Source organism: Dromiciops gliroides, chromosome 3 (genome assembly GCF_019393635.1).
Source record: "Dromiciops gliroides isolate mDroGli1 chromosome 3, mDroGli1.pri, whole genome shotgun sequence".
Lineage (NCBI taxonomy): Eukaryota > Metazoa > Chordata > Mammalia > Microbiotheria > Microbiotheriidae > Dromiciops > Dromiciops gliroides.
This window is the reverse complement of record NC_057863.1, coordinates 353,618,101-353,633,568: the sequence shown is the minus strand read 5'-3', so window position 1 is coordinate 353,633,568 and position 15,468 is coordinate 353,618,101. Positions and strand designations below refer to the sequence as shown.

The 15,468-nt window shown below is 40.9% G+C and overlaps 1 long non-coding RNA gene across 1 annotated transcript in view; it reads right to left on the bottom strand.

The window, feature by feature from the left end:
• LOC122751712 overlaps window positions 1-15,468 on the bottom strand; it is a 128,519-nt gene that overhangs the window by 110,144 nt on the left and 2,907 nt on the right. Inside the window, exon 2 of the long non-coding RNA XR_006355802.1 lies at window positions 13,379-13,505. This is a non-coding gene — a long non-coding RNA (uncharacterized LOC122751712). The remainder of the gene's footprint in view (window positions 1-13,378; window positions 13,506-15,468) is intronic.

The following is a 15,468-nucleotide window of genomic DNA, read 5'->3' as shown; positions in this document are numbered from 1 at the left end:
AGATCCAAAGCTGGAAAGGACCTCAGAGACCAACAAGACCAACCCCCCTCATTTTACAGATGAGAAAACTGAGGCCCAGGGAAGTTCAGTGACAAGATCATATGAATGGCAAGTGGCAAAAGTGGATTGGAGCCTAGATTTTCTGGCTCCAGGGTCAGTACTTAACATCAACACTCATGAGTGAGGCCTGAACCAGATCAAAATGTAATTGGGAATATTTATAAAATAAAGAAAAATAGAACAGAACATAATTAATGTTCACATATGGTTTTCTAAGTCAATTTGTGGCCCATAAAGATCTTTATGTAAGTTTTAGTGGTTCCTTGACACTATTGCTCTACGCCAATAAAATTGTCTAACTTTTTTTAAGGAATAGAGAGATTATAATGTGTATCCCTGAAGAGATAACCACCAGTGACAAAATCACATATCCTTAAGAGTATTGAAGTTTAGTTAAAACTAACCTTTCCCCTTACATATGTGTACAGATTATTACTTTTCAAAACATTTTTATATCTACAGTCTTATTTTAATCATTCTTACCTTACTTTTCACAGGTAGATCCTGAAGCATATTTCAACCATACATTTATCAACTGTAATACCATTGTTGTTGTTCAGTCATTTCAGTCATGTATGACTCTATGACCCCATTTGGGGTTTTCTTGGCAAAGATACTGAAGTGGTTGCCATTTTCTTCTCCAGCTCACTTTACAGATGAGGAAACTGAGGCAAACAGGGTTAAGCGACTTGCTCAGCATGACACCATCTAAGTGTCTAAGGTCAGATTTGAATTCAGGAAGAGGAGTCTTTCTGACTCCATGCCCAGAGCTCTATCCACTACCCCTTAATAAAAGTAATTTATTATGCCAAGTTCCCTTCAGCAAGCTGATAACCACTTTTTTTTTTAACCTTCTCTTGCCAACTCATCTCCACTTTGGCTTACCCCTCCCCATTGTCATGCTTCTTTTGCTACAAAGTCCATCATGCTGGATTAAGGATGGATGTGTTACCTACCATGTCAAAGTGGATTGGAAAAAAAATCCCAACAGTGAAAGTGAAGGGTCTCCTTGGGGTCCTTCACTGACCTGAAATGCAATGAATCTATAGTGGTTGTATAATGGATTCCACTCCTACTAACACATCTTCTTCATACCCCTTTCATGAGAGGAAATATTCATTGTCAACTAGCTCACATGACAGCAATTAAAAAGAACTGGAGATACTTGTTGGGGTGTGCTGGAGCCAGCTCGAACCAGCTTGTGTTGGCAATGTCTGCAAATCAGAGCTTGATTTATTGTTTCATCACTTGTATAGACTTAGGACAGTGTTAGTAATGCAGATTAAAATTAAAAGTGTGTGTGTGTGTGTGTGTGTGTGTGTGTGTGTGTGTGTGTGTCCAGAAAGAGACCTGATAGAGTCTGAATGCAGACTGATATATACCCATTTTCACTTTCTTTCTTTTTCGTGTTTTTTTTTCCTTTTGGTCTATGTCTTCTTTCACAACATGACTAATATAGAAATACATTTTACATGATTGCACATCTATAACCTGCTTGAAATTCTTACTTTTTATGGAGAGGGGAGAGAAGGGAGAGGAGAAAATTTGGCACTCAAAATATTTTTAAATGAATGTAAAAAATGTATCTTTACATGTAATTGGAAAAAATAAAATGATGTTTTTAAAAAGAAACAAAGAGTATGTGTGTACAGTTTGTTTCTCCCTCCCTTCCCCTAAAACCTAATCGTTAAACATTCACTAGCACACCCCTGTTTTGAGTTCAGCAAGAAGGCAATAGAACACTCAGGGAATAAAGTCATCATTAAACTAGACAACTAGAGACTGGATTAATAATAATAATAATAATAACCAAAATTTATATAGTGTTTTAAGATCTAGAAAAAGCTTTATATCCATTATCTCATCTGAACCCCACAACAATCCCCCCAAGCTGGAAAGTCTCAAGATCCCCAATTTGTGATAAGTAATTGGGGAGGAGGGGAATTGCAGGCAAGTGGGCATTATAAGTGTTATCAGAGACTTCTGCAGCTGACAGGTTAATTAGCTCACTTTCTCTTGTCCCCACCTTTCTACCTGTAAGCAAGAATACATTTACAACATCCTCTCTCATGCTTTTTGTCACTGAAAAATTGGAGAAAAGGGAAATCTTAATCATCTAGTCTCAACTAATCCCTCTGTTCCAATTTTACAAATAAAGAAAACAAGGCTTAAGTAAAATGTGACTTGTCTGCAACATATTTAGCGAGAAGGTCAGGATTTAGGTGACACAGTGGATAGAATGACAGACCTGGAGTCAGGAAGACTCATTTTCCCGAGTTCAAATCTGGCTTCAGACACTTACTAGCTGTGTGACCCTGGGCAAGTCACTTAACCTTGTTTACTTCAGTTTCCTCCTCCATAAAGTGAGCTGGAGAAGGAAATGGCAGACCACTCTAGCATTTGCAAAGAAAACCCCAAATGGGATCACAGAGTCAGACACAAGTGAAAAATAAACAACAATATTTGAACCCACATCCTCTAATCTTCTAGACCTGTGTGCTTTCAATTACACAACACTAGATTTCCCAGGCTGAAGGCAAGATTATCCTAGCCAACAACTGGGCTTTTGCCCTGGGGCTAGGCAAAGAGGGTGATGCTAATTGCCTCTAGCCCTGAAAACTGCCTAGTGGCTTGGCATCATGGGGCTTTACACATCATGTTTTATAGAAACGAGCTAAACCTGTATAGCTTCTTTTTAGTGGTGGGTTTACTTCTTTGAATTTTCAGGTAAATATTGAATTGTCTCTGCTTTGTGGAGAATGTGAAGGTTGTCATGGCAACAGGTTAGCAAGTTTAACCAATAGAATTTATCCCATATGCCAACAGTACTCACATCACACACTCTACAATCTACACCCAGGTCTGAGGGAGTAGTCTGTTCACCGAAAAATTCAGACGGGAGCTTTCTGTCCCTTAAGAGTTCTAATCTTGAACATTTAAATCAGGTGGCAATTTCGGTGATCTGGTCAGCGCCCAAAGAAGTCAAACTTTACAGCAATGAATAGATCCCTGGTGAAATGCAATGTCTATTTCAAGAAACAAACATAGGCTGTGTCTATACAGGAAAAATTAAACCAGTTAGCCAATTAATTTTCCAGAGCAGAGGGTTTTACCCAGATTACCTAGATTGTTGCTCTCCATTGTCACTTTTCCCATATAAACAGAACCTTCATGTATTGTACCTCTATCTACCTCCTTCCCTTGCAATATATTTCTGGATTGTCAGAAATCAGCAAGAGGCTATATGGCATAGTGGAGAGAGGGTCAGCTGTTGAGTCAGAAAAGACCTAGGTTCAAGTCCTGCTTCTGGCATATACTGGCTGTGAGGACCATGGGAAAATTACCTAACCTCTCAGTGCCTCAAGCAGCACTCTAAGACCAGGTAAATTACAGAAGAGTTGGTCATCTCCATCAGAGAATGGGGTTTTTACACAGGGCGCTTTCCACAAGGGTGAAATCAAGATGTGGACTGAAAAAAAAAGATAATTTATCACAATTCTCTTCATTAAATTAAATGTTTCAAGAAGTAGGGGTATCTTAACTTCTTTTGTGACATTGTCCTTCCTTCTGATTACTCTCACCATGAGGAAGTGCTTAGGAGTACCGTGCTCCAGGGATCACAGGGAATGGGCAGCAGGACACCTGGGCTCTTGTGCAGGTTCCAGGATCAAAGAGTGAAAAGGATTTAAATCAATCAGATGTGGTGAGCTGGGAAGGGTGTCGTCATGGAAATCTAGGGGCGATAGGGGGCAAGGAACAGCTAGTTAGTTACCTTCGGTGGATACTTTGGTGGGGGGTCAAGAATAAAGGACAAGGAAATGAACCCTTTTTTTCTAATCAAAGTTTTAGAAGATAATGCAGGAGGAACTTTGAACTCTGAAGGGGGAAAAAGATACTACAGAAATATGTGCTATTCCTATTTTTAGACGAGAAATCTCTTTTCATCTTCATTTCCTCCTAACATTCCTATTTATATTCACTGTTGGTTTTTTAAAGTCCCTTTCCCACATCTCCTTGTTTCATTCAGGAATTGCACCAATAGACTTTTCAGAGAAGGAAATTCAGCCCTGGAAGCCTTTTCTATAGGTGGGATAGCGCGAATTCTATGGGTAAGATATTCTGACCCTGAGGGGAACCGCTACTGTATTGAAGAGCAAGAGACAAAAGGATGCAGCCTATGGACACCACCTGCACCAGGGCAAACCATTTCACAGCAGAACAAAAAGGCATATGGGGGGGGGGGGGGAAATGCACTGAATCCACCCATCACAATGCCAGACAGTCTCAGGCGGCCCCTTGGTTTTTCCTGGTGCAAGCTGGGGTCAAAGGCACCTAATGTGCCCCACTAGGCAAGAGGGATCAATAATGCTAAAGAGTTAGCGTCTGCAATAAGAAACAAATCATTGCCAATTTAGATAAAATGGTCTCCGTGCTCTGGGCACCCTGGGCTCCCGACTGAAATCCGTCATCCGTCCCATTGACATTGACACTCTGACACTCCCTCCGTGGGGGGAGGAGAGTGGGAGGAAATGAGAGTTTCTCAAGATTTTTTTTTTCTTTTGCTCCAGATGGGAAACCCCAAGATGGGGCAACCAGCCATCTGGTCTGCCAAAGAGACAAAGCTGAGACCCTGACAACCTTTGTGGCCTGGGAAGTGAGCACATGCTCCGGATCTGAACGAAATCATGGAGACTAAAGGAAGTAAGGCAGCGAAATGAACACAACAAATGCTCAGGAAAAGGAGTTAGATGGGTTTCCCAGAATAAACGCAAGACTGAGGGTCAGGAGTCAGGCCTTGGGCAAAGTCTTTGTGCTTTCTCTGCCTCTCTTTCTCCCAGCATTCACAATGGGGTAATCGTCATCTACATTAAACCTTGCTAGAATGCTTTGAAGAAGAAGAAGAATATTAGGAATGCAGCTGAGCTGGTTAGGAGTGTGAGCGTGTGTGCGTGTGTGTGTGTGTGTGTGTGTGTGTGTGTGCGTGTGTGTGTGTGTGTGTGTGTGTGAGACTGCCCACATACACGTTGTGCACCAACATATCTGTATTTGTGTGCATAGGCATGTGTGTTAGAAGTAGTAGGAAGGTGAGATAGAAGATTATGAAAAAATGAAGAGTAAAAAGATTTTAAAGTGGCATAGGTGTACTTCATCATACATTTTAACTGTTTTTTAGAAACATGATATTAAATGGAATTACATTATAAGTCACTGCAATTTCCAAAGGAATACTTCAAGAAATCACATTTTCATGGGAGCAGACTCTCCCTCCACAGATGTAGGATGCAACCCCTCTATACTTAAGTAGTTTGTTGTAGAAAAAAAAAATTATCACCTAATGGCCAAATCTGGTGGTGGACCTGAATTCACAAAGAGCCAAGTTTCAATCTTTCTTTAGAAACTTACTAACTGTATGACCCTACCCTAGTCACTTTTACCTCTGTAAGCCTCAGTTTTCATGACGTCTCAATTAGTCATATGTGATTTACTCAGAGGGAACATTATCTTCCAGTTTGGCTCACAACATCAAATAAAAAGTCATTAAGTGCCTAATATGTTGCAAGAAATTGCAGTTGCTAGGGAAAATATACAATTTAGATAGCTGCAAGAACAACTGGCATTTATTCAGTGGTTGGGCTATAAACAAACAAAAAACAAACCAAAAAAAAATCATGTTACAGATGAGAAAACTAAAACCTAGAGAGGTTACAGTGACTAGTTTTTAGTCATAAAGGTAGTAAATATCAAAGCTGGGATCTGAACCTAGGTCCTGGGGCTCCAGAGGTATGTGCTAGTAAATGTTTAACAACCAGTTCTCTGAAAACACATGACACACGTTTAAGTTTCATCTGAATTTTTAACATTTTTAACAAAACAATAAATTAAACCCTCATTTATAGTGTTTGCTGATCTCCAAGGTATAAATGATCATGATGAAAATTTAACAACCAGCTTTCCCAAGCTGCCTCTAGTGTACTCCTGGGTGAATCCAAATCAGAGTTCTTCCCAATACATGACCCTGCCTTTCATAGTGGAAAGATAGGACATGATTCCCAACATGGAGTCTGTCATCTAGTAAGAGGGATTGGGGACAAAAACTCTAACTATAATATCATATAGTCCAAATTGAAAAACAAAGTGCTATGTGAAGTCCAAAGAGTAAAAGTACCTTATGAACCTCTCTTGCATGGCAGACTAGACAGAGCCTTCAACTAAGAGGTCTTGATTTGGAACCTACTGAGCCATTGAAACTCTCTGGACCTCACTCTCTTCATTGGTAAAATGAGGGGGCTGATTGCTAAAATCATTCAATAATGTTGATGATGATTATCAGTGTTATTGTTGTAACTAGAATTTATATAGTGGGTTTTGTTTTTGTTTTTGTTTTTTACTGAGGCAATTCGGGTTAAGTGACTTGCCCAGGGTCACGCAGCTAGTAAGTGTTAAGTGTCTGAGGCTGGATTTGAACTCAGGTACTCCTGACTCCAGGGCTGGTGCTCTATCCACTGCACCACCTAGCTGCCCCTATATAGTGTTTTAAGGTGTATAGTGCACCAAAAAAATGGGATCTCACTTGAGCTTCACAACAACTCTGTGAGGTAGGTGCTACTATTCTGATCTCTCACTGAAGCTGAGAGAGTTAAGTGGCATGTCTAAGGCCATATAGTTAGCAAGTATCAAAGGCAGGAATTCAACCCAAGTCTTATTGACTCCCAAGTCCAACACTATCCCTTAAGTTACCTAGATCTTTTCCTGCCCTAAATCTTAAGATCCAGTGACAAGACTTGATAGGGCCCTAGCATGAGTAGTAGGAAGGAGCTAGGTGGTTCAGTAGATAGAGCACTGGGCCTGGAGTCACGAAGACCTGAGTTAAAATCTGACCTCAGATATTTACTGGTTGTGTGATCCTGGGCAAGTCACTTAACCTCTATTTGCCTTCATGTACTGGAGAAGGAAATGGCAAATCATTCTAGTATCTTTGCCAAGAAAACCCCATGGACAGTATGGTCTATGGTCAAGAAGAGTCAGACACAACTGAACACCACCACCACCGCATGAGTAGTAGTGAAGGAGGTGCAAACATCAAAATCAATCTCAAAGTTTCGAATGCAAGACAAAATTTATGTTGGTGCCACAGGCAGAAATGTTGGTGCTAGAAGTCAGAAGGAGAAATACATTTAGAGAAAAGTACAATTTTGGACATGTTGAGTTTGGTTATCAGTGAGCCACACAGGATAGCTGGTACCTTAAGGCATTTGGAGATGGAAGTGTGAGGTCTTCAGAAGAGATGCCAGGCATAGACATCTATTCAGAAATCATTGGCATAGAAATGGTAAAAAGCAAAAGGGATGGCCAAGTCAATAAGCATAGGGAGAGGTTAAAAGGGAAGCAGTGACAGATCTTTGAAGAATCCCTGCATTCGGGAGCCACTGCAAAAGACAGAAAAGAAGTGTTTAGAGGTTTAGGAGAACCAGGAAAGTGGCATCTCAGGAGTGAAACCAAGAGACAATATGAAGCAGGATCAAGTGGTTAAGAATATCTAATGCTGTAGAGGTCAAGGAAGACAAGGAGTGAAAAAAGCCATTGGTGCTGGTCATTAGAGAGGTCACTGCTAACTGATCTGGAAGAGAGATGTTAATAGAATAGGAAAAGAAGAAGATCAATTTCGAGGGTTTGAGCAGAAAGTGAGTAACAAGAAAATGGAGACATCAGGAATAGACTTTCCCAAGAAATTTGGCAATAAAATGAAGGTCTCTCCTTTAAGAACTGGGAGAATTAAGTATATTTCATTCTTTTTATTTATATCTCTTGCACCTAGTGGTAAACAATAAGTGTTTCACCTCTAACTTTCTGTCTATTCTGTGTGTCTCTTGTATATATCTTTTTCTTTAGATGCTTTATCCCTAATTAGAATGTAAGCTGCTTGAGGGCTTACCACAGTATAGAGCACATAATAAATACTTGTTGATTGATTGATGGATTGATTTGTGGGCACATGGGAAGGAGCCAGTGGAGGGAAAGAGATTAGACATACATGAGAGAGAGGGGATGCTAGAACAATCTCTGGGAGGAGGAAGGAAAGAGTACAACTAACATTTAATCCAGCAAAACTTTGTTAAAAATACACTGTGTGAGGGGCAGCTAGGTGGTGCAGTGGATAAAGCACTGGCCCTGGAGTCAGGAGGACCTGAGTTCAAATCCGGCCTCAGACACTTGACACTTCCTAGCTGTGTGACCCTGGGCAAGTCACTTAACCCCAATTGCCTCACCAAAAAAAAAAAAAATACACTGTGTGGAAGGCACCATTGTAGGTGCTGTAGAGATTAAGGTTGCAGGTAGAAGGATTAGATTTAGTTAAGAGTAAGGATTCTACTTAGTCTGTCACCAAAGAGAAGGCGGAGTGGCTGGGTAACGATGCTGAAAAGCTTGGAGGAATGGTGGGGAGGTGGGACTGACTGAAGGAGTTTATGCCAGATGCCTCAATGTTCTCTAAATAAGTCATATGCTTTTTAGATGTGTATGTGGGGAGGTGAAGATAAGGTTGGGGTTTTTTCCATCATCCAAACATTCTCATCTCATCACATTTAGGGAATAGAAATTAAATTTGGGGGGCAGCTAAGTGGCACAGTGGATAAAGCATGAGCCCTGGATTCAGGAGGACCCGATTTCAAATCTGAACTCAGACACTTGGCACTTACTAGCTGTGTGACCCTAGGCAAGTCACTTAACCCTCATTGCCCCACAAAAAAAATAAAAAAAATAAATTTAACATTAGTCTAAAATAAAATTTAATGAGGCAAGTCTGCTTCCTGTACAATTCAATTCAACATATTCAAGGCACTGTCCTAAGCTCTATATATACATGGATGAAAACAAAACAGTTCCCTGACCTCAAAGAATTTAGAATCAACCGGACTTAATTTCTAGATGTAACACTCATTTACTGCCTCAAGCCTGTGAGAAAATTATTAATAATAGGGGTTTGGGGACTCCCAGAGGCCCCTGCTGAGAGAGCCTGATCTGACCTTTCTTAAGGACAGCCCAGAGTCAGGAAGTTACCTCACTCAAAACCACACCCACCCGAAGGCCTTGTTCCTGTCAGAGGATCTGTTCTCTGGGCTCTGATAGCCCGACTGCACTGGACCACCCTCAAATCCAGTGAACCAATAGATTTAAATGATGCTAGCCAATTAGCTTTAAGCAGTGTGTAAGAGGGCCATCTCTCTTGCTTCCCTCAGAGAGCTTAAGCTCACTGATCGCTCTCTTTGGCCCAGGAACTTGGTGAGAACAGACATACCCCACTAGGGTTCCCCATTTTCTCTTTTCTCTCTCTTTTCTTTCCTAACTAGGCTTTTGTATCTTTCAGAGCCATGGCGGCTCTCTTTACTAACATTTAATATGCTTTAATACATGCTTAATGCCCCCAAACTGGTGCAGTAGCCTCTAATTTCTAAGTAACAAATATATTATAAATCCCAGCTAAATTCCCTAACTATAGGGCGACTACATAAGTTTTTTATTCGCCACAACCCTAACCAAGTTGCATTCCTATATGAACTCAAATATATGTATTAAGTCTCAACGGAGCTTTAATCATAGAAGAAAATTTTTTTTTATTAATTATAGGATCATAGAAGTCAGTTAGAAGCCAGTTTAGAAATCATCTGGGCAAACCCTGTCATATTACAGATGAAAAACAGAACTCCAGAGAAGACTGCCTTTATAATCATATCCTTCAGAGCTACAAGACATCCTACAGTTCATCTAATCCAACAGTCTTATTTTACAGAGGAGAAAATGGAGTCCCAGAGAATCAGTCAATATTTATATATTATTAAGCTCCTCAGTGTGTTAGGCACTGTGCTCAGTACTGATGTTAAGAAAGTTACCTGACTTGCCAACAGTCAGTCACACAGATAATTAGCGGTGGAGCCAGGACAAAGAGAGAGAGAGAGAGAGAGAGATCTGAATAGCAACCCAATCTTTTCACTACACTAAGGTGCTTTTTCTTTATTCCAGAGGACTCTAAGGTGGAGTCTCCATTGCTGGTCAGGGGGAGAATCCACCTCAGAAGAAAGGTGACCAGGATGATGAAGGTCTAGAAGACTATGCCATTTGAAAATCAGCTGAAAGAAACCAGGGAGGTTAAGCCAGGAGAAAAGAAAGACTGAAGTGGAACTGCAAGCATTTGAAAGGCTGTTGTGTGGAAAAATAATAAGGTCTGTTCTGCTTGGCCCCAAGGGGCAGAATTAGGAAGGATGAGTGAAAGTTGTTGTTGTTGTCATTGTTATTGTTGTTTAGCCATTTTCAATGTTTGACTCCTCATGACTCCACTTGGGTTTTTCTTGGCAAAGATACTGGAGTGGTTTGCCATTTCCTTCTCCAGTTCATTTTACAAATGAGGAAACTGAGGCAAAGAGGGTTAAGTGACTTGCCCAGGGTCACACAGCTAGTAAGTATCTGAGGTCAGATTTGAACTCATGGAGAGGAATCTTCCTGATTCCAGCCTTGGCATGCTATCTACTACCTGACTTAGCTGCCCAGGTGAAATGTGCAAAGAATCAAATTTAAGCCTCATGTCAGGAAAAACTTCCTAAAAATTAGAGCAGTTCAAAATTAGAATGGGCCGCCTCTGTGGAGAGCAGGTTCCGCACTCAGAGCTCTTCAGGCAGAGACTAGATCATCAATTGTCACATTATGTTGAAGGGAGATAATTAGGTATAGGCTAGATAGGATGGTCTTCTGATTCTGATGCTCTGTGACCCTGCGAGCTTTGAAAACACAAGACAAACAATAACAATGGGAGGAGAAAAGGGCAATAGAGAAGAATTGTTCTCTAGAAGTAGACTTTGTCCAATCTCTGCCATTATGATACTAATTTAGTGACTTTTTAGAAGTCACTTCCATGTTCTTCATCATTTCTAATAAAACAATCCAGGTAGCATACTAGTCATAATAATAATAGTGAGAATAATAATGATGATAATAATAATAATAACAAATGAGAGGGTTAGATCAATGTCTCTTCTTGATCTAATAGTCTATTCTAAATATATACTATCATCATTTCTCAAAAAATTAGGTTGGGGTCATTGTCATTGGGGAATGCCCACCTGAAAAAAGAAGTCAATCAAGGCAGAACTTCCCCTGATGCTTGGCATAGGGTCAGGTCACCTCAGTCTTCCAAGCCCACCCCCACTCCCAGCCACTCGCTGTATGTTCAAGGAATGCAAATTAATTATAACATTAATCTAAGAGAAATATAATTAGGAACATAAATGAGCTTCAGGAAATAATCATATCCTGCATCCCAAAGCTAAATATTAATGACTTTTGGATTATCTGGCATTTTTTATTATTTGTGGTGCTGCTACATCTCAGTACAGTTAATGAAAAGCCAACTGCACATTTTTAGGGGGTCTACAAGCAAACACCCATTTCAGATTCAGATAAATCATTAAACAATGAGGGAGCACCTGCTATTGGTCTATGTCACTATTATCAAGAGACTGACCAGTTCAGATCAGTTTAGACCCATTAGTATATAGCTAGGTGATGGTAAATAGAACTTTGGACCTGGAGTCAGAAAGACCAGAGTTCAAATTTCACCTAAGACACTTCCCAGTTGTGTGACCCTGGGCAAGTCACTCTAACCTCTGTCTGTCTTGGTTTCTTTTCTGTAAAATGGGGAAAATAATACTATTTACCTCTCACTGTTGTTCTAAGGACATGAGACAATACTTGTAAAGTGCTCTACAAATTTTAATGTTTTATATAAATGATAGCTATTATTGTTTTTATTAGCCACGAGTTTCAACTAAAATTCTCATTGTAAAGGAAGAACTAGGCAGTCAGCAGGAGAAGAAAAAAGAGCACTTGCCCCATTCTAGGAGGGACAGGGTCTTGACCTCTCTCCAAAGAAAATATTAAATCTGGACCCAGGTGCTGCTGAGAGAGGGGTCTGGCAGCAAAGCAGCCGATAAAAGACCTTTCTCAAAGACCTTTGGCCCCAGCCATCCCATGGGAAGTGACTGAGGAGACTGTAGGTTGACAGACAAGCAGGTGTGCACTGAAGGAGCCCAGAGATTAGCTGGAGCTTAGCCAGACCTCCCCAGGATGCAAATCATTCCCGGCTCTCTCAGGAGACTTCCAAGGTCATGGATTTAGATCTGGGGAAGACCTTGGAGGTGATCCAATCCAACCCCCTCATTTTACATATGAGGAGACTGAGGACCAGGGAGCTTATAGGATTTGCTCATGGTCGCACTAGAGGTTAAGTGCCAGGGCCAGGATTTAAACACAGGCCTTCTAGTTTCAGAAGCAGTGTTCCTTCCACTTGGAACAGACCATATTCTATGAATCCAGGACTAACAGAGAGCCTCTGGGTATCTCTCTGGGTATCTCTCTCTCTCTGTCTCTCTGTGTCTCTCTGTGTCTCTCTGTCTCTCTCTCTCTCTCTGTCTCTCTCTCTCTCTGTCTCTCTATCTGTGTCTCTCTCTCTGTCTCTCTGTCTTCTCCGTCTCTCTCTGTCTCTCTGTCTTCTCTGTCTCTCTCTCTCTCTGCCTCTGTCTCTGTATCTCTTTCTCTCTCTCTCACTCTGTCTGTTTCTCTCCCTCTCCCTTTCTCTTTCTCTTCTTCTCTCTTCCCTTCACCTTCCCCTTTTTCCTCCCTCTTTCCCTTACCCTCTTTCCCTCTATATATGTATAAATATATTAATTTATCATATATAATCTGTACATATATAAAGATATTTATATTTAAATTTATAGGTGTATACATATATGTATACTTGTATGTGTGCATATATAATATATATTTATATATGGGTGTGTACATGCATGCATATATGTAAGTATATATTCATATATGGGTATGTGTACATATATATAGATACTTATATATGTGTAGATATGGTAACACCCTAAATATTGGCTTTGATATGCAAACTGGGCTAGGTTTCTTGTCTCTCTAATAGCTTACCAGGAAATATAACTTCTGTGGAAACAACTGACATCAGCATAGTTGACTCATTCATTCAAAAGTCTGTAATTATAATTAATGGTCATATCATTCAGCCTACTATGTGTGAGACCCCATTCTAGATAAATGAAGGGAGATAGAAAGATGAATGAGACACAAGTCCTTGTTCTCAAGGAGTCTAGAGATGCCGTGGACACAGAGCTAGAAGATGTGGCAAATCTGCAGCATCATGAGTGGTCCAAACCAAAACGAGCACTATGAGGAAGCAAAGGAACAAGCGCATTTCTGAGCAGGCTGGCTCAGAGACCGGAATGGTGGAAGTGACATTTGAGGTCCGTACCTTCAAAGTCAAGGAGATTTCAGATGGGAGGCAGAAGGTGGAGGATTGCTTCTCCAGTGAATTGTAGAGAAGCCTTCTTGATTCAGTATAGCTCTGAGGTTCCTTCCAGTTCTGATATTCTGTGACCCTGTGAATTTACAAAGCATGGGAAAATCAGTAACAAATGGTGCAGAATGGAGAGCAGTGGGAACAGGAAAATATAATTATTCCTTGCAGCAGAGCTCTGAGATCTGGGTCCTAGGTTCTGATCCTATCTTTGACAGTGACCTTGGGCAAGTCACATCCCCAATTTGGGCCTTTATTTTCTCAGCTATGAAATAAGAAGCTCAGACCCAGGTCCCTTCTGGGTCTGACATTTATTCTAAAAAAACTAAAACAAAAAACACAACACTTCTTTTTTATTTGTTTGTCTATTTTTGCAGGGCAATGAGGGTTAAGTGACATGCCCAGTGTCACACAGCTAGTAAGCATCAAATGTCTGAGGCTGGAACTCAGGTTCTCCTGAATCCAGGGCCGGTACTTTATCCACTGAGCCACCTAGATGCTCCTGACATTTATTCTAAATATATTACCATCATCAATTCTGGATTAATAGGAGGGCACAACAGACACAAGAAATGACATGAGCAACAAACAGTATGGAGGCAAAACTGAGTAGGTCCATCTGGCTGGAGTGCACGGTATAACATGTAGGAGATGACATTGGGAAAGTAGCTCAAAGTGCAAATGTAGAGGACATTAAATGTCAAGCTAAGGAGTTTGGACTTTATCTGGTAAGCAATGGAGAGCCCTTGAAGATTTGTTAGGAGGAGAAGTAACATAACCCAAATGGTCCTACAGAAACATTAACCAGTTAGTACTAATCAGAACAGAAACAGGGGAAGAGGAGAGACAAAGAGACCCATTAGGAAGCTATTGCAAGAGTTCAAAGGAAGATACTGATGTGGGGCTGTGGCAATGGGAGAGGAAAAGAAGAGACAGATGGGAGAGGTACAGCGAAGGAAAAAGCTGGGCTTGGTGACTAGCTGGTTGTGGGGGTGAAAGAGAGGGCTGACTGAAATGAAGAAATGAGGAGGAAAAGTTGGCAAGGGAGGGAAGAAAAAAGCATTCAGTTTTAGATATGTATATTTTGAGGTGATATAAAGAAACCTTGAAGGAGGTGTCCATCTAGCAGACAGAAAATTTGGGACTAGCCTATTAAAGATATAGGTTTGAGAAGAAGCACTTGGAAGTGATAGTTGAAACTGTGGGAGCTAAGGAGAAAACCAAAAGAAAAAGTGCAGGGAGTGTAGGGAAGGAAGAAAGGAGGGCTAAGCAAAGGTATGGGAAGAATGGCCATTGGTAGGGAGCCGGAAGAGCAAGAGGATCCAGCAAAAGAGGCAGAGAAGAGACACTCAGAGAGGAAAGAGGTCAAGAAGGAAAGGGTAGGGTCAGAGAAATCAAGGGGAACAAGGAAAGGATAGTCCACAATGCCAAATGTCAGTCAGTCAGCTAGTATTTATTAAGCATTTACTGTATTCCACAAGGAACTGGGAATTCAATGTCAGAGAGGACAATAATCAGTAAATCAGAGAAAGCCAGAGCAAAGGGGGAAAGACATAAGACACGGCACTTAGTAGTCAGAAGTGGCCCTTGAAATGGCAGTCTGAGTAGTACAGGGCTGAAAGTCATATTGGAAAGGGACTGAATAACGTGTTGGTGGAAAGGAAACAGAGGCAATGAGTTTAAACTCAAAGAGACCATGGGGGTTCAAGGATGTAGGCCTCCCTTCCATGGGTACCTTCATAGGTATGAGTTAGAGGCTTGAGAGACATGTATGGGAAGTGGGGGACACAAGGCTGGGTACCTTGAATCTAGCATAAGATCACAGAGACATGACTGCTAAGACGGGGGTCTGCAGTGTCATATGGTCCATTTAGAATAATAACAGTCTTGAGGGTATTTAAGTGATACAGTCACAGCTGATGGTAAAACTGGAATAAGCACCTGGGCTCTTCTGACAATCACACGGGTTCTGTTTGCTATTACTAGACTGTTGCCTTGGTCACTCATGGCATCCTCATGAATGCTGTTACTGAGTCTAGTAACCT